Source organism: Bufo bufo, chromosome 1 (assembly GCF_905171765.1).
Source record: "Bufo bufo chromosome 1, aBufBuf1.1, whole genome shotgun sequence".
NCBI classification, from domain to species: Eukaryota; Metazoa; Chordata; class Amphibia; order Anura; family Bufonidae; genus Bufo; species Bufo bufo.
The window spans coordinates 2,868,221-2,892,816 of record NC_053389.1 but is presented as its reverse complement, the minus strand read 5'-3'; the positions used below and the strand labels follow the sequence as shown (position 1 = coordinate 2,892,816).

Here is a 24,596-nt window from a genome sequence, read left to right as displayed (position 1 = left end):
TAAAAAGCATAAAGGGCAAGGACCAATATTGGGTGGAAATGTATTTAGATCCCCGGTACAAACAAAAAATGGTGTACATGTTTCCAGCATCACAGAGGTCTGTCAGAATATTTCCAGGCCTTGCTGCAAGAGATTCTGCATTCTGCTGTTGCAGGCGCTGGCAGAGAAATTTCCACCCACAGCGAAACAGGTGCAGGTACCAATCCTACCGCGCCTGCAAGAAGAGGGCGGTTTGAAGATGTGTTGGTCACTTCAGATATGAGATCATTCTTGCAGCCAACTAGTGATGAGCGGCAGGGGTCATATTCGAATTCGCAATATTTTGCGAATATTTTGTAGAATATTCATCGAAAATTCAAAAATTCGAAAATTCACGATTTTTTTTTTCTTGAAAAATCGGAAAGGTAATGATTGTGTAATATGCGAATTTTCGGAATTCGAATTTTCGGATTCTAATTTTTTATTGAGAATTTTTCAACTTACAACTATTAGACAAAGAAGATTATAGCACTATATTAGCTAAATTGCTGTATATTCGATTTTTTTCGAATATTCTCTATATTGCTATAACTTAGTTTTTTCGAATATTCGTAATATTCTAAAACAAGAATATATAGCAATATAGCGAATATAAAAAAAAACGAATATAGAGCAAAATTCGCAAACACTACTACTCCTAAAGTCAAGTATATTGCAGCCTTCTTATTGGCCCACAAGCTAGAAGCAGTGAGGGATCATGTGTACTGATAAAAAAATAAAAATAAGAAAAAAAAAATCGATAACTATATAACTATATTCGAAATATTCGCGAATTTTCGAAGTGCCTATATTTGCGATAAAAATTTGAAATTCGAATATTCGTGATCAACACTACAGCCAACCCATCGATAGCCACCCTCCGGATCCAGCCTCAGGGAACGCCTAGACCGACAGGTGTCCGACTACATCGGGTTATTGGCTGATGTGGAATTCTCTAAGAAGCGAGGAACCCCTGGACTACTGGGTGTGCAGGCTTGACCTGTGGCGAGAGCTGGCACAATTTGCCATGGAACTCTTGGCTTGCCCCTCGTCGAGTGTCCTATCCAAAAGGACGTTCAGCACAGCAGGGGGCTCGTGATCGATAAGCACACTTGCCTAGCTCACGACAGTGTGGACTACCTCACATTTCTAAAAATTAATGAGGCATGGATCTTGGAGGAATTCAACATCTGTGACGACCACGTGTAATTGAATTTCCTCATGCCAGCCCACACATATCCGCCACCACCCCGAACAAAGAATGGTCCTTGTCTTAGGTATATACAGCGGCATAAAAGGCCTTTTCTGTCAGGTGAATGCCTAATTTGTGGGGCCTGTACTGGCCGACAGTAAAATTTTTATCCAGTGACCACCTAATGTACCTCCAGCCACATCATCACAAGTTCTTTTCTGTCAGGTGAATGCCTAATTTTTGGGGCCTATACTCCAGTGGCCTACAGTAAAAATGTTATCCACTGACCTTCTAATATACCTCCAGCCACATCATCACTTGTTCTTTTCTGTCAGCTGAATGCCTAATTTTTAGGGCCCATACTCTCGTGGCCTAAAATACAATTTCTCTAGGCTCCAGCAGGGCACATTTTAGAGAGTTTCCCTTTAAGAAAAATGGCCCCTGATTAAAATACATATTTTTTGTGGGAATTTTTGCCATTGATCCCCCTCTGGTCACTGTCCATGTTATGGGACTATTTGTGCACTTCTAGTAAGTATTTGGTGGCTGCAAATATGACCTGAAGGTTTTTCAGGTACACCTGCCACTAAAGTGAATGGGGCCCGCCACGAAAGTGCAGTTCGCAAACATTTGATCACGAAAGCGTGTTCGCGTTCGTTTGCGAACCTTCCCGGCCGATATTCGTCCATCACTATTGGCTAGTACTGTCAGGGTCAGTATTAAACAAAAAGGTATAAGATATACTGTAGAATGACCTGAAATATTGATACAAATCACAGATAACATAGACAATACCACACCATGAGATATATGATAGGACATAAAATAATATACAGTAGAGATATTAGACACAACATGGGAGCCCCTATTTATCACCCAACTTATTATGGTTTATTGTCACTCGCCATTCATTACCCCACTATTCCTACCCCAGTCAAGTAGCTATTTATCTCACCATCCCCACCTATTATCTCACCTGGCTTCCTCCACTGATCTCCTCCGAAGCACTGAAACCTTCTCCTCTAATCACACTCAGCCACCTAGTGCCCTACCCTCTCTATACTTCTTGTGACTGCTGGAGACACATCTCCTAATCCTGGGCCCCTAGTCTAATCCCCACTGTTCAACCTTCTGTTGCTAACCCCTGTGGGGATTTGCTCTGGTAGACAGGCTAGCGGACGCAGTGTAGAGGCAACCACAAAGTCTTTAACTTAAACAGTTCAGTGTTTTATTCACACATAAGGAAAAACAAAAAGTAAAGATTTGCAGTCTTGGTGTTTGTTCACACCATAAAAAGTCCACAGAACAAAAACCTTCACCTGGTCAGCAGTTTTTCCACCCGCAGTCCACAGCAGGCTTTAGGGCCTGTTTCCCAGCAGGCGGCTCTCAGCCCTTTAGCACGGCACAAGTTCTTAGTTCCAAAACACACAGAGACTGAAAGCGCTCCACTGTCAGAGAGGAGTAATCCACACCCAGCTGAGACTGCTGGCCAGGTTTGATATAGGCCAGTAAAGACCCGGCCTGGAATGTGGGGAGGAGCCACCCAGCACTTTGGCTACTCCCAGTAAGAGCCGGCCCAGATCGGCTTTACAGCCACACTAACTGCAAACAGTGTCAATCAGCACTAGCTGCCGCTGACCCTTGAAATTACAGTCTCTTACCTCACCGAGGCCAGGAATCTCAGTGACACATACCTTCCGTCAATGACTGCCCCTTGCGCCTTCCTACATACCTCCCCCCTTTGTTCAACCCTGAGGGGGTGAACACCCGCCAGACAGTGTACACGGGCCAGGGCATCTGCATTTCCCTGTAACCTGCCTGCCCTTTTTCCATAGAAAATGTAAAGTTTTGTAATGACAAGAACCACCTGGTGACCCAAGCATTCCTCTCTTTGACCTGGCTCATTCACTTGAAAGGGAAGTGGTCAGTCATCAGACGGAACTTTCTTCCCAACAGATAATAGCGCAGAGACTCGAGTGCCCACTTGATGGCAAGGCACTCTCTCTCCACTATACTGTACCGGGTCTCGGCTGGAGTAAGCTTTCGGCTGAGGAGGACAACGGGATGCTCCTCCTCGTTGACTCCCTGAGACAGTACAGCAACGAGGCCTACTTCGGAGGCGTCTGTCAGCACTATGAATTCCTGCTTGAAGTAGGGCGTCAACAAAACCGAGGACCCACACAGGGCCGGCAACTGTAGCAAAGTGAGGGACAAACCTCATATAGTATCCCACCATTCCCAGGAACGACTTTATTTGCCGAGTAGTGACAGGTCAGGACCAATTCCGAATTGCCTCAATTTTGTTCAGCTGAGGTTTGATAATTCCGCTCCCACATACCCCAGGTACTTGGTCTCTTCTAACCCTATTGCACACTTTTTTGGGTTAGCTGTCAGTCTAGCCTTCCTAAGGGAGTCCACTACAGTCTGCACTTTTGGTAGATGACTTTCCCAGTTGGTACTATGAATGACAATATCGTCCAAGTAAGCCGAAGAGTACCGACGATGTGGATGAAGTACAACGTCCATGAGCCGTTGAAAAGTGGCAGGGGCGCAATGCAGACCAGAGGGTAACAGCTTTTAGTGGTATTGTCAGGGATCGAACTGGGAGACTCCGGCGTCCTAGGCTGTAGCTTTGCTCACTAGACCACAGAGCTTCCTGGACAGTTTCTGTTACTTTTTTGAACCACCTCCTTGACCTGAATTTTCCTGCTTTTGGTTTGACCAATCAGATCTGTGTACGCCCTATTCAAGGAAGACCATGTCACTTCCTCCCTTGCCAGATTATTGAGCTATCTCAGCCGTAGTCTTGCTTCAGCCTCTCAGTATTTGTCTGCTAACCTGCTTGTGTACCGAACTCTTCCTCCATCGACTATTCTCCTGCCTCATCCTGAATCCTTGTACCTGCCATCTCGTGTACCGAACTCTGCCTCCATTGACTACTCTCCTGCCTAATCCTGAATCCTTGTACCTGCCATCCCGTGTACCGACCCAGGACTGCCTGACTACTTTCTTGCCTTCCTCGTTCTTCGGCACTCATCTACCACGTGGACCTTATCGGGTCCATTTAGCCACCGCCATTCCTGCATATCAGAATCATTCATCCATTCCGTTTCCGGGCTCCTGTGTTCCTGTGTTGCTGCCATTGGACTCCTTCCCCTCTTCGAATAACCTCTACAAGCAATTGTGCAGGTAACCATAACAGAATAATCTGGCCACAAAAATTGAGTCCTCGGTGACGCTCCTGATAAAACAAGTTATAGAGCTACAAGAATTCAGAACCACTTATCAGGAAAAGTTTTCCCAGTTACAAAGTGTGGTACAAGATCAACAAGGGGAAATAATCGCCCTACAGAGACAACTCCTGGAGGGGCAGGCCCCAGATGGAGATACGCACATGCCGCTCCCAGCAAGGTTTAATAGAGATCGACACCAATTCCGAGGTTTTTTGAACCAATGTCAAATCTATTTCAAAATTAATCCAGCCCGGTTCACTACTGGAAAGATGAAGGTATTGTTCATCATCAATCTTCTGTCTGATGAGGCTCTCGCATGGGCATCTCCTTATATGAGACCGACAGCAGCCTTCTGCAGGATCTGGAGACCTTCATCTCCGCCAGAAGTCAGGTGTTTGATGATCCTAATCGTTGTGCTACTGCGGAACTAAAACTACATAATCTACGCCAAGGAAACCGTTCAGTGGCCGTGTACACAGCCGAATTCCGCCACTGGGTGACCGACACCACCTGGAATCATGCCGCCCGAAAGAGTCAGTTCCGGCGGGGGTTGTCTGAACAAATGAAAGATGAACTTGCTAGGACAGATATTCCAGAAGACTTTGAAGACTTCATTCAACTTTGTGTCAGAGTCGATCAGAGACTTACTGAAAGGAGAAGGGAGAAAGCATGGGTGCAGGAAAACCGACCCACCTATTTTTTCAGACCATCGGCTCCCCGTAATCCTGAGCCTGCACCGGAATCTATGCAAATCGATGCATTACGGAGATCCATAACTGTAGCGGAAAAGGAAAGACGCATCTCTGAAGATCTTTGTCTCTACTGCGGAAAACCGGGACATTATGCTATCGACTGCCCTAGAAGGGTCCGTAGAATAAACGCGGTCAGAGAGATAGAAGAACAATTGGAATCAGAAATTCCATACTCCATACACTCTGAAATAAACTCTATTTCCCCTATTGCTTGGAAGAAAGACCAAACTACTATCCCCGAGTCTCATTTCATGGTACCCATTCAGATCTTCACCTCTGAACTTGAAATCTCCTGCTCTGCTATGCTGGACTCTGGGGCTGGGGGCAATTTTATGGACTTAACATTTGCACATAAGAACCATATCCCACTATTAAAGAGAACAACACCATTGGATATTGAGACTGTGGACAGCTCACCTCTTTCCTAAGGTCCAGTTACACAAGAAACGGTAAAGCTCCAAATACGCATCAACACGGATCACCTTGAGGACATCCATTTTTCTTTGATCTCTTCACCCAAATTTCTCATAATCTTGGGGATCCCATGGTTGCCGATTCATAATCCATCCATTGACTGGGAAAATCATGTACTACACTTCCCGTCGGAATTCTGTAAGTTTAATTGCCTGCAAGACCCTCAGTCTTCGGCTCCAGTGACCCCTCTGGTTCCGGAACAGTCTACAAGTGAGTTATTACCTCTGCCATACAAGAATTTTCAGGATGTTGGCGACAAGAAAAATGAATATAAGCTTCCTCCTCACCGTTCTTACGACTGTCCGATTGAACTATTACCGGGAGCGGAAATACAGTTTGGCTGCATTTATCCGCTTTCTGATCCTGAATTGAAGGCTTTGAAAAAATATCTAGATGAAGATCTAAAAAAGGGGTTTATCCGACCCTCTACCTCTCCAGCTGGTGCTCCTTTTTTCTTTGTGGAAAAGAAAGATTCCTTTTTACGCCCCTATATAGACTACCGGAAACTTAATAGCATCACTGTAAAAAATCGGTATCCCCTTCCTTTAATATCTGAACTTCTCGAAAGACTGCTCACTGCCAGAATATTTATGAAACTCGATCTCAAAGGAGCATATAACCTGGTCCGTATTCGTCCGGGTGACGAATGGAAGACTGCTTTCTGAACTCGGTATGGACATTTTGAATACCTCATTATGCCTTTCGGACTGTGTAATGCGCCAGCTACATTTCAACACTTTGTTAACGATGTGTTCCGGGACATGTTGGATCAGTTCGTAATAATATACTTGGACGACATTCTAATTTTTTCTGAAAGTCTGGAGCAACATCATATGGACGTCTCCAAGGTTCTACAGAGACTTCAAGAACACCAACTCTACATTAAACTCGAGAAATGCGAATTTGGAAAAACAACTGTTCAGTTTTTGGGATACATCATTTCTCCGAAGGGTCTAGAGATGGACCCCAGCAAGATTAGAGCTGTAACGGAGTGGCCTACTCCCAGAAATGTAAAAGACATACAAAGATTCATCGGTTTTGCCAATTTCTACAGGAGATTCATCCGGAATTTCTCCAGGGTCATCAAACCAATCACACAACTCACAAAGAAAACAGTACACTTTACCTGGACTCCCGAGGCACAAGACGCATTTAGTCAACTAAAGACTCTGTTCACAGGCACACCTGTGTCTGGGAGCTCCAGCTAACACAGCCTTCCCCAAGGAGGGGGCTGGTACTTTAAGTGAAGCCGTCCTCGGCGTCTGCTTAGGAGGGTGAGAAAGAATCAGCTCTGGGTACCCAATAAAATACAAAGTGCTGCATGAATATACATAAAATGACATAACATAGACAACACATATAACGGTTTCCTCGAGGTTCCTGTCCGCTAGAGTAAGGTGTCCAACACACAGTTTCCTTCTCTTGGTATAACCAGGTAGCCTAAATACTGCACAAAGCAAAACCTTTGCTGACTGACTTTGTATGTTATTATGGCCATCAAACATCAAAGAAAGCATGGGGGTGTCTTTACTCCGTAATCCCACCATTATGTAATGGAATGCCCGCAAATAGAAGGGTGGCTTTATCCTGTATTCCCTTCCCTGCACCATAGCCTGAAGAAATTTGGCTTGTAGCACGATCACTATGACGACTAAGAGGAAGCTAAAGTTGTGGCTCTAAGGCTTGAGGCACCTTACCTTAAGCAAAAGGCTCAGAAGGGGAGGTATTTATCGTCTCCGTGTCTTCTGGCAAGTCACAGGAGGAGGGCAGTACGTTCCCATGGATCTCCTGGAAATGAGACACCTCCGGATGGGAACAATCCGGAACATAAAACAAGCGGGAAGGAGCAGCCTAGGGCTTCTAACGATTCCCAAAGCAGCAGGGGTACCTGTGAAATAATTGGATCTGCCTGGACTTACCACCTACCCTGGGTACCTATGGGTATATATCACCTGGTGTAGGCTATTAGTATTCAATGTCCCTCTGTTGACAGTCTGTATAAGGGGGGAGAGAACAAGAGCTGTAAAAAAGGCACACTTTAAGTAAGTTTCTACATTTTTGTTAAGTGCAATGGTTAAGTGCAATCATTGGAAACAGTGCATAAGTTCACATTGCGGCACCTAGAAGGATAATACACACAATGGGCAGGTTATCTTAAACGTTACAAACTTGTAAACTGGAAAAACTAGTGCAAAAACATTATGCAAATATCAGTGCAATAATACGCTCAAATATGACTTGAGTCCTTTTTCTTGAAGTGCTTGACTGTGGACAGGAACAATAAGAGTTAATTGTAATCCAATGGAACAATAAAGTTAATTATAATTCACGCAAGGTAGTGGGTAATTGCTATAATGGGTAGTTTTCCTCACAGAGAAAGTCTGGAAAACATCCTCCTGGGTCCCATATTTGAGGAGACAAAAGTTATTTCTTAACCTGGGTGCTCTCGGCAGCTGTAACTCCAGCAGAAGCTTCATCTGCAATCTCCTGGTGGCTTTTTGTTGCAGAACTTGGAACTGCAGGATCACCTTTCTCTGGAAAATCCTCTGTAAGCCTTGGCTTTTTCCTTGTAGGTGACAGGTTTTCTGGATAGCAATAAAGGACGGACCCTTGGTCTTTCATAGCAAAGATCTCCGGATTCGGTGCTGGTTCTGATAGAGTCATATCAGGTGTGCTGTCTTCAGCAGGAGGATGAAAAGAAGACTTGGAGGCTTCATCACTAAACATCCTCTGTATCTTTTTCCGTTCTTCCGCTATTTTTAGAAAGTCCTGTAATTTACTCCACCTGCGAGTTTTCCATTGGGCAAGGTTATCCTGCCAGGTGACCTCTTCATCACTGCTGGAACTGTTGAGGAACACAAGAGGGCGCTCCTGCATCTTGTAACTCAGGCTGGCTGCTGTGATGGAGCCTCTTGTGGCAATTTCTGGATTGTCTGGGTAGTGAGGCTGAACAAAGCTGCGGTGAGCTGCTGTACATCGGGAACTCCTGCCGGGGCAGAAGGACTGAGAACTCCTGGCTGTGGTGGCTTTGGCAAAGGTATCGACAGTAGTGGTGATGGCAGGGAAGAAGCGCTCTCTCCGGGCAGCGGAGTGGCAACCGGCGTGATGAGGGACATCTTACGGACCTCTCTGGGTAAGACGTGCCCCTGTACTCTGAGATTGAAAGTCATTACTAAGTTATTTATTTGCGCCACTTGTAGATTTGAGGCAGCAGGGAGTTTAGGGATCACTGTAGGGACCTCCGGGTTCAAGCGCCCCAATCTGGTGGTATTGGTTCTGGGCAAAGCAGGCCTAGGCCTGTTTGGGGTATCGGGACCCTCAGGGAGCGGTGCAGGGGCAGGTACGGACCGGGCCTGGGCCTCAGGGAGCGGGTCTGCTCCTACCTGATGTCGCGGCCGGGCGGCCGGTTACAGTGCCTCCTGGTGGTCATCGCGGGGTCCAATCACCGTCTGCGGTGCAGGCTGGTCCAAAGCCTGGGCGACTGTATCAGCGGCATCCTCCGCGGGAGCAGGCTCAGCATCGGCGGCCATCTTGGTTTCCGGGTTGGCGGCCATCTTCTTTTCCGTCATGGTGCATGCAGGAGGTAAGGGTGGAGCCCAGAGGGAGGAGTCTGCACTCCTTTGGTTCACAATACAAAGTTCATGGTGGGCAGTCTTTAGATTTCCCACTTCTAGGGGGGCGTATTCGGCATCTTTGCGCTCTTGAGAGGGCATTACTGAGTTTTCCCGCTTCTGGGCATGAAGAAGAAGCACCATTTTACGAATATGGCGAATTAACCCTTGGACTGCTGGAGCGCACGTTTAGCGCTTTCTGGCATAGCAATAAAGCAATAAAGTCACTTTTCAGGGTTTTTTCACAAGCGGCAGTACTGTGAGACATGTGATGGGACCCGTTTTAACACAGAATTGGATCCGGTTCTGTTGGACAGGGATGGCACACAATTCAATCCGATCCTGTTTGTGACGCCAAAATATGCAGTAAGCCGGATTGGGGCAGATGCACACTGGCGCAATATTTATACTTTTTAGTTTGTGACGCCAATTGCAGCTTGCGCAGGTACTGTAGCAGGGCCCTTTAAGATGTAATAGCTCACGTACTAGGTAAGTAATGCCAGAGGGGGGAGAATGTCTCTGTGTAGTGTCAACGGTGTCTCCTACCTTGGTACGGCTGGACTCCTGGATCCTGTCTCACATGCAATAAATTGAGTGCTGTTAGTAGGAGTAAATGAGATCCAGACTTGAGATATAATCCAACTTGTCTTTACTGAGTGGCAGCTTAAATCCATAGTATACAGCAATAGTCCTTTAGGTCCCAGCAGGTATTGGCAATATGTGGCAGGAATCTATATCTATTCTGCTTCTTGTCATATGCCTAGTAGAACTGGTAGGTATCTGTCTTCTGCTCTGTCTGTGGTCTGCTTGCTTTGGGCCTGACTAGCTGAAGGAGGTATTTGGCTTCTCCTGGTCTTTGGATTAAACACTCACAGTTCTGCTCGTAGGGAATGGCTTCCTGGAGATCTGGAGGTGGCTGCTTGCTTGTCAACCAGCACTGAGGTAGATGACTCAGGCTGGGAAGAGGGATCCTGGGCCTCAGCCGAGGTCTGGATCCTAGGTTGGGATCCCTGTGTCTGGGAGCTCCAGCTAACACAGCCTTCCCCAAGGAGGGGGCTGGTACACACTGGATCTAACTGGTTTCTTCCCTCCCTTGCTGCAGGGCGTGGGGCAGCCCACTTCTGCTCAAAGAGGAGGGGGAGCTAAACACTGGAATGAACTATTCCAGTCTAGCAATACTAAACTGGCTATGGTTCTGCTAAACACATTGCTGCCACCTGCTGGTGTACAGGGAAATTACAGCATAATATATGAAACAGGCATAGAAAATACATATAATGGAAAATGCAATGTTAGACTACACAAGATGACAATACATATGCACCTGACATGTTGTAGCGGGGAGACAGAGTTTAGTGATATACTTCAGGATGTTACATCAGGCTGCAGCCATTTTTGCAACCGGTGTAGCAGGTCATAATATTGTGGTCTGGCGGGTTCAGCCGGGTTAAATTCCCACTGATGCACCCACTGGGCCTGGACCAATACATTCATCCCCAGTCTCGCCAGGATCTCACCTTTTACAGTTGGGTAGTCGGCCACTTGATCATCGGGGAGATCGAAAAACACTAGTCTCGGAGAAACTTTTCCCTCACGGCCACCTTTTCGAACACCGCCAGATAGGTCTCGACGTCATCCAAGGGGGTCATCTTAGGGATCGCCGCATGGACAGCTTTACGGGCATCATGGACGTTCTGGGACGCTCCGGCCACTTGCAACGCCATCACATGTTGTAATAGCAGCTGGTTAGTTTCCTGCTGCTGCTTGTTAGCCTCCACGAGGGCTTTCACGACCGCCTCCATTTTGTCAGGGGACACGGGTTGTAACCTTGCAGGCTTAATATAGGACATACACTCGTGCCCGGGAAAAACTAAAACTTTTTGGCCTTCAGGCCTGCCTCACTGCGTTTGCCCGCATCCAACACCAATTGTGGGGATTTGCTCTGATAGACAGGCTAGCAGACGCAGTACAGAGGCAACGACAACGTCTTTAACTTAAACAGTTCAGAGTTTTATTCACACATTCTCAGTTCGCAAACACACAGAGACTGACAGCGCTCCACTGTCAGAGAGGATTAATCCACACCCAGCTGAGACTGCTGGCCAGGTTTGATATAGGCCAGTAAAGACCCGGCCTGGAACGTGGGGAGAAGCCACCCACCCACCACCTTGGCTGCTCCCAGTAAGAGTCAGCCCGGATCGGCTTTACACCCATACTAACAGCAAACAGTGTCAATCAGCACTAACTGCTTCTGACCCTTGAAATTACCGCCTCTTACCTCACCAAGGCCAGGAACCTCGGTGACATATACCTTCCATCAATGACGGCCCCTTGCACCTTCCTACACCCCCTACTACTAAATGATCTCGCTCCTCAAACCTCACACCCATTCACATGACCTCCGCCCCCCATTTTTTCTATTAGGAGAATTATGGAACTCACATTCCATTTGCAATAAGCTTTCCTATATCCAAAACCTCTTCATTACAAACTTACCCTCCCTGGCCTCATAGAAACATGACTGACACCTACTGACACCTTCTCCCATGGAAAACTCCAATTCATCCACACTCCTCGTCCAGACAGATATGCTCCAGGTGTTGGCCTCCTGCTATCAGGTAGCTGCTCCGTCAACCTCCCTTCTTTTGAAGTTAATTTTCTCCATATATTCTCTCCTTCCAACCTCCAAATAGTCATCCATCTACCATCCACCACACCTCACACAACGGTGCACCACAGGCACCCACAAAGATGGACACACACTAGACGTTGATCTTAATCTCTCCTCCTGTTTGACCACATGCTATATATTCATTTTTTTCTTCAACCTTCTTAAAACATGGATAAAACAGAATTCATCATCTTTCCTCCATATCACTCTGACCCCCCCCCCCCCCCCCCCCCACAGACCTATGCACTATAGTTAACAGCACAACGCTCTCTCCAGTCTCACAGGTTCACACATCCAAACCCTTATCTCCACCTACAGTACATTGCAGCTCTGGTCCACACCAACCCATAGTTGATATAGATTTGACTTTCTGGGGCACAGAGGACAGAAAGGCAGCTAAAGAGGCATCCTTCCCTTAATAAGGTATGTGCTTCTTACTCCTCTGAGTCTTAAGATTAGGGAGGAGTTCGGAGGAGTACTAGAGACACATTGTTAGTGGAGGAAGTGTGTAGAAAAGTCGGGTGAGAAGTAATGGGAAATATGTGGCCCAAGCCAGTATCCACAACTGTTTGTCAGTCTTTTTATGTGAATTGTGCCATTTTGTTCTCAGAAGAACTGATAATTTAGTTAAAGGTCTCCTAAGTGCATCTGAATGGTGACGCCCACATAGCTCAGGAGCAGTTATGTTACTTTTCTTTCTCTTGCCAGCAGTGTGATGCGCCTTTGTTTTGATGCTACTAGAGCTTGCTATGAGTGTGATTGTCAGTGTGAAGGATTACAGTTCCCATGCCTTTGCCTTCTCACAAGACATTGGGGGTAATTTATTAAGACCGGTATTAATAAGCCCTATATCTGGCGGTGGATACTCTACATAACTTTGGCACATCCAGCACCAGTTCTAAATGTAAGACAACCTCCTTGATGTCTTACATTTAGACCATTTCTGCATCTAAAACAGGCGTAGAAAATGATAAATGAGACAGGACATCTCCTTCTCCGCCCTCGCCACGTCCGCTTTTTTAATCTACACCTGATATATGCCTAATATAGGCGTATTTCAGGATAATAAATGACCCCCATTGTCTGTATTTACTGCCATCAGTATGGAAGTCTGCAAGGTAGCCTGTAATTACTCAAAGATTCTTCTATTCGCTGTTTGCACCATTTTACCCCAGAAAATGTCAAATTAGGTGATTTTTACCTCATTGTTTTCAGTTGAGCAGTGACTCTCAGTTTTGCTCAGAATAGCTGACAAATGATATTAATTACACATCAGTTTTTTTTATGTTAAAGGGTTGTCTGGGTTCAGAGCAGCGCCCGCACGTAAGCTCCCCTTCACACATTCAGCCTGTATCACTGGAGCAGCATTTCTTGCTCCGATGCCCCCCCCATGTCCTGTGCTGCATAACACAGGACAAGGGCTTTTTCTTCACTACTGGTGATGTACGGGGCTTCTCATGGGCCTGCAAGTTGGAGGCTTCCACCTAGCAGTGAGCCCGGTGACGTCACCGGCAGAAATGGGTGGTCTTTAGTGCTGCCCTTGGCTATTTTACAGGCTGTTACAGCGCTAAAGACCACCCATTAGTGCCGGTGACGTCACCAGGATCACTGCTCCACCTAGCATACTGAAAAAAAGCCAGGTACATCACCAGTGGTAAACAAACAGCTGGGCAGCACAGGACAAGGAGCACAAAATGCTAAATGTGTGAAGGGGAGCTTATGTCCGGGTTCTGCTCTGAACCCGGACAACCCCTTGCACCCTAGCATGTATCAGGCCCTGTAAGCAGCTCTAGACCTTGCACCTTAGAACATATCAGGCCCTGGGAATAGTTCTGGATCTTGCACCATGTATCAGGCTTTATGGATTGTTCTAGATCTTCTGCACTAGCATGTATCAGGCCCTGTGGACTGTCCTAGACCTTGCAACATATTATATATCAGGCCCTCAGGGCAGAATCTAGACCTTTCGCCCTAGCATGTATCAGGCCGAGTGGAAAGTTCTAGACCTTACACCATAGCATGTATCAGGCCCCATGGACAGTTCTAGACCTTGCACCATAGCATATTTCATGCCCTGCGGACAGTTCTGGACCTTACAGGATAACATGTATCAGGCCCTGGAGACAGCTCTAGACCATGCACCCTAGACATGGGTGGATTGGCCATAGACCCTACAGGGAAATTTCCTGGTGGGCCAATGCCCAGGGGTTCACTTAATCCATCTTGGCCATCAGCAAAGGTTCATAAGGATCTGATGCTCTCAGCATTAATTAATGTAGGACCATCAGGCTCTTATGCACATAGCCAGTGCCCTCTGGAATTGAATTATATTCCTGTTCTCAAGATGATGATACAGCTTCATACTGTGGGGCGAGCGGCAGCATTTTTTGCTGCTCTGTGGTTCCTGGTTCTGCTACAGCAGTATATTGTTCTGCACTGTGGTATCTGGTTTTGCTGGGGCAGTATTTGGTCCTGCACTATGGTATTGCTGGGCCCGCCTATGTCTGTTGTCCTGCCTTCTGTCAATTTGCACCTACAATATGAGGCCACTTTTAGTTTTTTTTTTTAAGGGCCACTTTAAGTTCCCAGTCCGCCCCTGACCCTAAAATATATCATGCTTGGGATAGTTATGGATCTTGCAACCCTAGCATGTATCAGGCCTTATGGATAGGTCTAGACCTTGCACAATAGCATGTTTCAGGCCTTATGGATAGTTCTAGACCTTGCACCATAGCATGTATCAGGCCTTATGGATAGTTCTAGACTTTGCACCATAGCATGTATCAGGCCCTGTGGACAGTACTAGACCTTGCACCATAGCATGTATCAGGCCTTATGGATAGTTCTAGACCTTGCACCATAGCATGTATCAGGCCTTATGGATAGTTCTAGACCTTGCACCATAGCATGTATCAGGCCCTGTGGACAGTACTAGACATTGCACCTTGTGACGACATGGTGAAGAGTTATATGTGTATTGATGTTGAGTGTAATTATGTTATGTTGTGTGACCTGGTTATGAAAAGACTGTCAGCACCCCTCTTTCTCCCCCTCCCTCTCGTTATCTCCCATTGTACTCTAGAGGAGCTCAGAACAATTCCATTCTGGCCAGGCTCTTGCTAGAGATGTCTGGAGCTATTAGCAGGTTGACCCCTGTGGTGTGGTGCAGACAGAATGTCTGGGGAGGGGAAGGGGGATGTGATGGGATTTTAGTTTTATCTGATCACAATTTCTGTATATAAGTTTGTGCAGTTGCTTAATAAAGCAGATTTTTCTTTCACCTACACTGAGTCTCGACCAGTGACTGGGGAAACTGGGAGATACAGATCAGCGGTTTGCAATTTCTCCTGAGGAAGGAAGAATACAGAGGTGGACATACTCTTCCTGAGTACTGGGGGTCTGTCACATTAGTGGCAGCGGTGGGATGCTCTTCCTTGCCTGAGGAGACATTCAAACCACCACCGGGATTTATTTCTCAGCCGGCTGAGGAGAACTGACTCAAGCAGCCATGACCCTGGCAGTGGAGTACTCCAAATTGTTGTGGATCATCTGTCCAAAGGGAGAAAAGGGTCTGTCTATGGAAGACTACTTAGCCCTCAGGCAGATGGCACGGACAGCTCTACGGAATATTACCAAGGCACACCGGGGCCGGTTTCATCCATTTCCAGAATAAAGGTGTGAGGAATATGGATTAATATATACTGTCAGCCATGTCCTCACACCCACCATTTACTGAAAACTGGAAGAGGAAATCAAGCTCCACAGAGGAACCCTGCTTCAAAGCCTCAGCCAGATAGCAGAAAACTCCTAGCAGGCCACATTTGATTACATTTCACACATCCAGTCAGACAGCACGGATCCTGCAGGAAAACCCCCAGCAGGAGGTATCAGCCCTTGCCAAGATCAATGATACCTACAAGACATGTTGGCACCTACATTTCATAAGGAATTATGAATCGCCCGGCCATCGCAGGCGCAAACCTGATACATATTTGTGTCCCGGTTGCCACGATGAACGTGCCCAAGGTCTTTGTTTGAGGAGGAGATGCCAGGGGAGGGAGATATCCATATCTCCCCACAGAAACCAACAAACGGTACCATGTTTGGACTCTAGTTGTAGCCGGAACCCAGACAGATCAATTGGGCCTGGAACCATCTTCCTGCGACAATCTGGTCTGGGGCTATGAGCCCTAAGGGATTTTATGGGTAATTTGCTGCCAGCACCAGAGTAGGGGGGTGGACCCTACTCATAGGCGGGGAGGGGAGCGGCCGGCTACAGGTCATAAGCCCATGCAAGCCAGCGGGCGGCGTCTTTTTCTGAAAGGGGGTCACATAGTGCAAATGTGTTTGGAGAGACCTGGAAACCAGCTGACATCACTGCCCTCCATGTGAATACAGCAAATGAACTTTCATCTTACCCGGTAACTGCCTTTCGCTCTGCTTAACCCTGTTGTACCTATATCACCTGTATCTGTAACCTCAGACCACTGTATATATTCTCTGTGTATATTGTGTTATATCTAGTGTGCCCTTAAGGTGATTAAATATATAATTTATTCTTGTGCTATCTTGTATCTCGATCACGAATTCCCAATTCCGTGTTTTGGCCTAGTTATAAGCTACTGCGGGTTGGTTTCTCACCCTATATAATCCCGTTAGCGGACCGGGCTTATATCAAACGAGAAGCTGGTGGCAGTTACCCGGGCTGAGAACACACTGTTTTCACTGTGGCAGTGAAAAGTCTCTCTCAGCTTGTTGCCTCTCTGTGCCCGCGTGGACAGGAGTTGTCTGTGTAAACTGTACCAATCTGACCTTACCTGCTCCTCTGGAGGGTGTAACGTCATGCTTTGTTAACCCGTGACCATACCACATCTCTTGAGCTCGAGGTAGGTGACGCCAAGCCCTGCATTGGTATGCAAAACAAACTCAGCTGAATATCCAGAGAGCTACAATTTTGATTACCCTGGACTGTTGTAGGACACCCTGGTGGATATGTTTGAGGTTGGGGATGAGGGGGACTCTGCCCTGGAAGACCTTTTTGCATACCGGGAAGCATTGCTTGGTTTGAAGAGAGATTCAGAGCTGAGAGCTGATTTGGAGTAAGTGGTAAAACAAGAATGGCTACTGGGAAAGGCATACAAGGAGCTGCTAGGACGCATCCAGCAGAGTGTCTCAGACCCAGTGGAAGCCATATGCTCAGAAAGTGTGGATTTAATTGACTTTTCTGTAGAGGTTGTAAAGCTCACTGAGTCCCCAGGTGAGGTGCTGACTAAAGGGCAGTGTGCCACAAGCCTCTGCCCAGCACTTGGTACAGCCCTGGATTCCAGGAAGAGGAGGCAGACGGCCTCCCTGCCCAACAGCCTGGTGAGTTCCAGGGAGAAGAGGTAGCTGACCTCTCTCCCCAACTGCAGATGGAGACCCAGGGAGAAGAGGTAACCGACCTCTCTCCCCAGCGGCAGATGGAGACGCAGGGAAAAGAGGTAGCCGACCTCTCTCCCCAGTGGCAGAGGGCGTTCCAGAGAGAAGAGGTAGCTGACCTCTCTCCCGTACTGCAGATGGAGACCCAGGGAGAAGAGGTAGCTGACCTCTATCACCAGTGGCAGATGGAGACCGAGGGACAAGAGGTAGTTGACCTCTCTCCCCAGCGGTAGATGGATACCCAGGGAGAAGAGGTAGCTGACCTCTCTCCCCAGCGGCAGAGGGCGTTCCAGGGAGAAGAGGTAGCCAACCTCTCCCCCCAGCGGCAGATGGAGACCCAGGGAGAAGAGGTAGCCGACCTCTCTCCCTAGCGGCAGAGGGCATTCCAGGGGGCCAGGGGAGGCAGCCCCTCTCCCCGATCGCAGGCCGATGCCGAGAAACTACTAGCCCCAGCTGAAGAGTTGTCATCAGGGCAAAGCTCTACAGGCCTCTGTCTACAACAATCAGTGACCCTGGAGACTCTCTGTGAGGCCACCAAACTTGCAGCTTACTTCCCAGCAGAAGAGCTGGCAACAGGGCAGAGTGCTGTTATCCTCTGCCCCGCACCCATAGCCCCCCTGAAGCTTCTGGGAGAGATGGCAGCCAACCCCATTTCCTCATCACCAGCTTCAGACGTGGGGGACCTTATAGATTTGCGTGCAGAGCAACCGCTGTCCCATGCTTTACCAGCTGAAGTGCTGACACCAGAGCAGATCACCACTGGCCTATGTACCGCACTGTTATCTGCTCCATCATTCATGGGAGAACAGGAAGCGGATTCGCTACCAGCAGGTTCCTTTGGGGTCTGGGAAAAAATACCATCTTTAGTTCTCGCCGGGGCCGCATTTGTTTCAGAAAGGCACAGAGGACATCCCTTCCCAGAGGCAGGATATCCTTTGCATGGAAGATGTGGACTTATACTGCCCGACAAATACAGGTCCAGACAAGTTAGGGGACTGGGACCTACTTAGTCTACCTTTGGGGGGGGGAGAAATGTCATGGAACCCACCGTGACCTGGGCTCCTGAAGGGGGATGATGGCCAGTCTCCTTCCAAGCGACTACGGACCTAGGATTTTGGAGACCCCCCTTTGTTTGGTTGAACCGGGTGTCCAGGGCACATGGACGGCTGTTGCGGTGGAGCCTGGCCCTACAGTCGTTCAATTTCACAATTCAATACCGGACTGGGGAAACGCAATGCTAATGCTGATGGGCTATCTCGTCAAATAGAACTGGAAGAGTGACTAACATGGACATCCCCAAGTGGACCCGTAGAGGGTCTCACCGGGTCTGCCATCCTTAAACTTGGGGGAGCTATGTGACAACATGTTGAAGAGTTATATGTGTATTGGTGTTGGGTAAAATTATGTTATGTTGTGTGACCTGGTTATTAAAAGACTGTCAACACCCCTCTTTCTCCCCCTCCCTCTCTTGCTAGAGCTGCCTGGAGCTATTAGCAGGTTGACCCCTGTTGTGTGGTGCAGACAGAATGTCTGGGGAGAGGAAAAGGGATGTGATGGGATTTTAGTTTTATCCGATCACAATTTCTGTATATAAGTTTGTGCAGTTGCTCAATAAAGCAGATTTTTGTTTTACCCACATTGAGTCTCGACCAGTGACTGGGGAAGCTGGGAGCTACAGATCAGCGGTTTGTAATTTCTCCTGAGAAAGAAAGAATACAGAGGCGGACAAACTCTTTCTGAGTACTGGGGGTCCATCACACACCTTAGTATGCTTCAGGCCCTGGTGAACGTTGTAGACCTTACACCATATAATATATCTGGCCCTGGTGGGCAGAATCTAGACCTTGCACCCTAGCATGAATCAGGCCCCATGGACAGTTCTAGACCTTACATTATAATATGTATCAGACCACATGGATAGTTCTAGACCTTCCTCCCTAGCATGTATCAGGCCCCATGGACAGTTCTAGACCTTACATTATAATATGTATCAGACCACATGGATAGTTCTAGACCTTCCTCCCTAGCATGTATCAGGCCCCATGGACAGTTCTAGACCTTACATTATAATATGTATCAGACCACATGGATAGTTCTAGACCTTTCTCCCTAGCATGTATCAGGCCCCATGGACAGTTCTACACTTGCCTCCCTGAAGCATAATTTCCAGAGTCTCTCTTTTTCTAATATAAAGGTGATAGGAGATGGGGCAGAGATAGTGGAGCAACACGTGACTGCAGGATCTGACTACATCCAAGGTTGTGTTTGTAGTCTGTAACCATGGAGACAAATACTGCTCTGAATATATTCACCAAATAGTGTTACTTCACTTATTCATTTACATGCACTGAAACCATGACAACATTGGTTGCAAAAGTCTACACTTTCTTTAATACAATCATTATATAGCAGGTATATAAGAAAGCATTGCGCTTACTAGTAGCATTCACCACGGGAGTACGACTGCCACGTGCAGCCACTAATGAGTAAATAAGTGCTGATTTCAGAGGAAGTTTGGGATCATAGTGAGGTTTGTCATCAGTTTGTACGTCCTTGTCACACATCCTGAGCGGCGTCCTGAGGATGTTTTCATGTTCTGCTGCTTTTCCTCTGTTTTCTTGGGTTTTGACATTGAGTAACGTAGAGTCTCGTGGTGCGTCGTACAGCTGCAGTCCACGGGTGTAGAGACAAGGGGCCACAGGGACTTCAGCTGTCACAGGATGTCCACGTGATGAAGCAGCAGCTTGTGCTCCAGAGCAGATGTTCCTATTATAACAGAGAAAAAAAAGCTTCTATTGTTACAGTCTCCATTTGTTCTGAAATCCAGTTTTCTTGTCACTCAGTCACCTCTTACATACAAGTATGCACAGACCCTCCCCCAATCCAATGTTTCATAGGCGCCCCCGAGACGAGAAATCAGCCGGGGCTGAAGGGCCTCCTATATCACATACAGAAATATTTTACCTTTACAACCACTAGGTTTCCCTCACACAGGAATTTTTATGTGTTTTTTACCTGCTTTTTTCGTCTATATTTTTTTACTTAGAGCCGTTGTTTTTCCACATCTACAGCAAGCTGTGATTGAGAAAAGTGCCAAAAACACAATGCAAAAAACACTGGAGAAAAAATAAGTTCTCACGAAACATGTAAAATAACATCTAGATGTGGTAAAAACACTAAACTACTGCAAAAAAATGAATAAAACACACCAAACCAGCATCATTTAGAATATTTTTGCTGTGATTAAAGGAGTTTTCATAGCAAGGGGGAGAGACGAAGAATGGCCACCAGGGTGGGATCTTCTAGATCTGCTAAAATCGGAATAACCACAGAGTCAAATCTGAGCATTATAGTAAACTATGGCGCAATAAACGTGAATAACATCGTCAGGAAAAGTGCTGAAGCCGACAGTATGCTACAAAGACGAGGGATCAATACTGGAGTCAGTATACCCCGCGTGGTTATAATAACACATAGGAAGGGGCGGGACCTAGTGGAATGCAAAACAGGAAGTACGGTACATCGCTCCCTGTAAGCCGATCCAGACGCAAATAAAACTACGGGCACAAAGAGAGATGAAAGAAGATGCAGTGTTTATTCTTAGTCAAAAATGTATTATAGTAAAAAGAAAAGAAATGAAAAAATGTGAAAAATAAAAATATTGAAAAATAAATATATAAAAGGGATGTGTTGGGGAGGAGGGAGAGGGCACACCCCTCTGTATGAAAAAAGCTAAGTGTGCAAACTAGGGAGCTATCCTAGAGCAGGGGCATAGCTATAGGGGGTGCAGAGGTCCCAGAAGCCTGAAGGGGCCAAAGACACTTGTGCCGCATAAGAAGACACCAGTGTTATAGAAGGTGCCTGCTGGTCAAGTTACAACTATGGCTGGAGGGAAGAGGTTAGGTCAAGAATTTGCAAGGGGAGGGGGGGTGGCATTTCAATGTTTGCCTCAGGCAGCACAAAGGATATGTGCTCCCCTGCCTCCGGAAACAAAGCACTGTGGGAGGGGGGCCCCAGGTGAACTTTTGCACCAGGGCCCATGAGCCTTTAGCTACTCCCCTGTCCTAGTAGCAACAGCACCCTTTCCCCCCAGATAGCACATACAAATTGGGTCAGTCTATAAGTCATATTATTGAATGAAACATGTGAACTCAATAGATTCATTCAGTCCCAAAGAGCTACAGTTTGGAGTCCCACTGTGGGGATTCGCTCTGGTAGACGCAGTACAGAGGCAAATTACCAGTTCTTAATTCAAACTTCCGTGGTTATTCACACATAAAGCAAAAACAAAACGTCACTTTGCAGTCTTGGTGTTAGTTCACACACAATGGAAAGTCCACATAGCAAAAATCAACTTGTTGGCAGTTCTGCCTCCAGCAGTCCATAGCAGGCTTTTAGGGGACCCGTTTCCCTTACAGACGGGTCTCAGCCCCTCCAGCATGGCACAAGCCTCAGATCCCAGCACACACACCTCCTGAGCTCCACTGTCAGACTGAGGTAATCCTCCTCACTGGGAGTAGACACCCACCCAGCACTTTGACTACTCCCAGTGAGAGCTGTCCCGGATCAGCTATACAGCCATACTAAGTATTAAGGTGTCAAACAGCAACTGCTGCTGACACATAAAAACCGGCTCTTACTCCTCCGATGCCAGGAACCTCGGTGACACGTACCTATCATCCACGATGATTCTTGTACCTTCTTACATATCTTCCCCCTTTGTTCAACCCTAGGGGGGTGAACACATGCCATACAGTATACTCGGGACAGGGCATCTGCGGCCTGCCCTGTGTTCTACGGAGAACTTAAAGTTTTGTAAGGACAGAAACCACCTCTTGATTCGGGCATTTCTCTCTTTGGCCTGGCTCATCCACTTGAGAGGGGATTGGTCGGTCACTATGCAGGATGATCTCCCCAACAAATAGTAGCGAAGAGACTCGAGTGCCCACTTTATGGCCAGGCACTCTCTCTTCACTATACTATACAGGGTCTCGGCTGGGGTGAGCTTGCGGATTAGGAAGACAACGGGACTCTCCTCCCCATTGACTTCCTGTGACAGTACAGCACCGTGGCCTACTTTTGAGGCGTCTGTTCTCACTATCGCGCATTTTTTGGGGTTAGCAGTTAGTCCAGCCTTCCGAAGGGAGTCCACTACAGCCTGCACTTTGGGTAGGTGACTTTCTCAATCGGTACTCTGGATGACAATATCATCCAGGTATATGCAAAGAAGGGGAGCAGTAACAATTTAAAATTTAACTTTTAATGTGTCTATTCTCCCAGGAGAGGGAGTAAAAGACCCCTTACAAACAAAAAACACAAAAAGACAGACAAGACCCCTGGAGAGTAGTGCCGCGTGTGTGACGCTATGCACCAATCCAGGTACTGTCCTCCCTAGGCCTATGGTGATTGACACAAAGGCCTATGATGGAGGGACCATATGTTTCCTAGTGTCTAGAACCTGTAAGACAGTAGGGAATCAGGTAATTAAGAAATGGAAAGGTCTTACCAGTTCTTAAGAGGGCCTCACTTGGATAACCACATGTGATGGGTTAATGCAGGAGGAGGTCACAAGGAGCAGGTAGGTACTCCATCAGATGTCCATGGGTGGAGGAAAACAGACATCCGAGGTGTCCAGACGGCCGGGTACTAGAGTAGCCTCAATAAGAAACTAACCCTAGTGCCTCCCTACTTGACCTAACCTGGCCCTAGTGACCTAACACCCGCAAGGGGTGGCCCCGTCCGGAACCTTGCCCTGATATGGAATCCCTAGGTAACCCTATCAAAGGGTGACTAGGGGCAGGATGCTTTATATCAAGGCCAGTAAAGATACTGAGTTAAACAGGTCTCAAAGACCATAAGTGGAGAAGGTAAGCACAATACAAGTGCGTGTCTAATGATATGTAAGCGTGTCCCGACGCGTTTCTTTAATATAACATATCCTAAGTACACTTATTTAAACCAGAGGCCCCAAAAGTCATCAGGGGACACGGGGCTTAGTGTTAAGGCTCCTGTCAGTCTAGTTATTGCCACTGTATTAAGTATCCCAGTGTAGCAAACATATGGGGGTATTTATTCAAAGAAGTTACTCCACATCAAAATAGACCATTGACAGTGTGAGGCATGTGAAATGGTGTACCTAAAAAAAAAGGAACATAGACAAAAGCAATACAAGTAAATATCTAAGTCTAAGTACCCATGCTGCCCACATAGTGGTGGGTGCGAGTAAGTACTCACATAACTACTGGTGCGGTGTCACCCTATATCCAGAGTTGGCGGCATGGAGGTTCACCACGTCGTCCGTCATAGATTGCACGCCTGGCATATGTGCATGGGCGCGCTGTATTTAAATGAGAGGAAGGGGAGAGACGCCGGTCAGTGCGCCTGCGCCAAGTATGACGCCGCCCCACGTGACCGGATCAAGTCACATGATCGGGCCAGACGGGGGTGCGGCGTTCCCACAGTGCACATGCGTCAAGAGACACGGCGATATCGGGTAAGGCCGAGAGGGAGGCACCTATTGTGACGCAACCGCGTCATCACGCCTGCCAGGCCGCCCGATAGGCGCAACTCAGGGGGGGGAGTGGACTAAAGTTCCTCGAACCGCCCCAATATGAGGCGCCGCTTGCAGCGCGGACTGCAGATAGAGGGGGTGGAGCTAAGCAAGGACAATAAGGTTATGAACCTAGTAGCTACTACACAGCTCATGCCCAAAGGGGGAGAGATTGACCCCTCACTTATGCGACAAAGTGGGACATTTTGGTGGGCTAACATACTAGCTAACCTGGAAAGCCAGGTCCAGGTAAGCCGAAGCGTACCAACGATGTGGACGAAGCACAATGTATATAAGCCATTGAAAAGTGGCGGGGGCACCATGCAGACCAAAGGGTAGCACCTTGTACTGATACAGCCCCTCGGGTGTGATGAAGGCAGTTTTCTATTTGGCAGCCTCTGTTAAGGGCACCTACCAGTACCATTTTGTGAGGTCCAAAACAGCAAAATACCGGGCTTGTCCTAACCTCTCGATGAGCTCATCCACCCGGGGCATGGGATACGCATTGAATTTGGAAACCTTGTTAAATTTTCGAAAGTCGTTACAAAACCGCAACGTCCCGTCCGGCTTGGGTATCCATACTATCGGACTGGCCCACTCACTTTTTGACTCCTCAATGACGTCTAGCTGCAACATTAGCTGCACCTCCTCCGATATGGCTTGTCGCCGAGCCTCGG

General features: G+C 47.3%; 1 protein-coding gene across 1 annotated transcript in view; it reads right to left on the bottom strand.

Moving 5' to 3' along the window:
• Window positions 1-19,762: 19,762 nt before the first annotated feature.
• Window positions 19,763-24,596, bottom strand: part of LOC120986772 (carcinoembryonic antigen-related cell adhesion molecule 1-like) — a 90,386-nt gene continuing 85,552 nt past the window's right edge. Inside the window, exon 10 of the mRNA XM_040415479.1 lies at window positions 19,763-20,135. The gene's annotated coding sequence lies outside the window, so the exon portion shown is untranslated. The remainder of the gene's footprint in view (window positions 20,136-24,596) is intronic.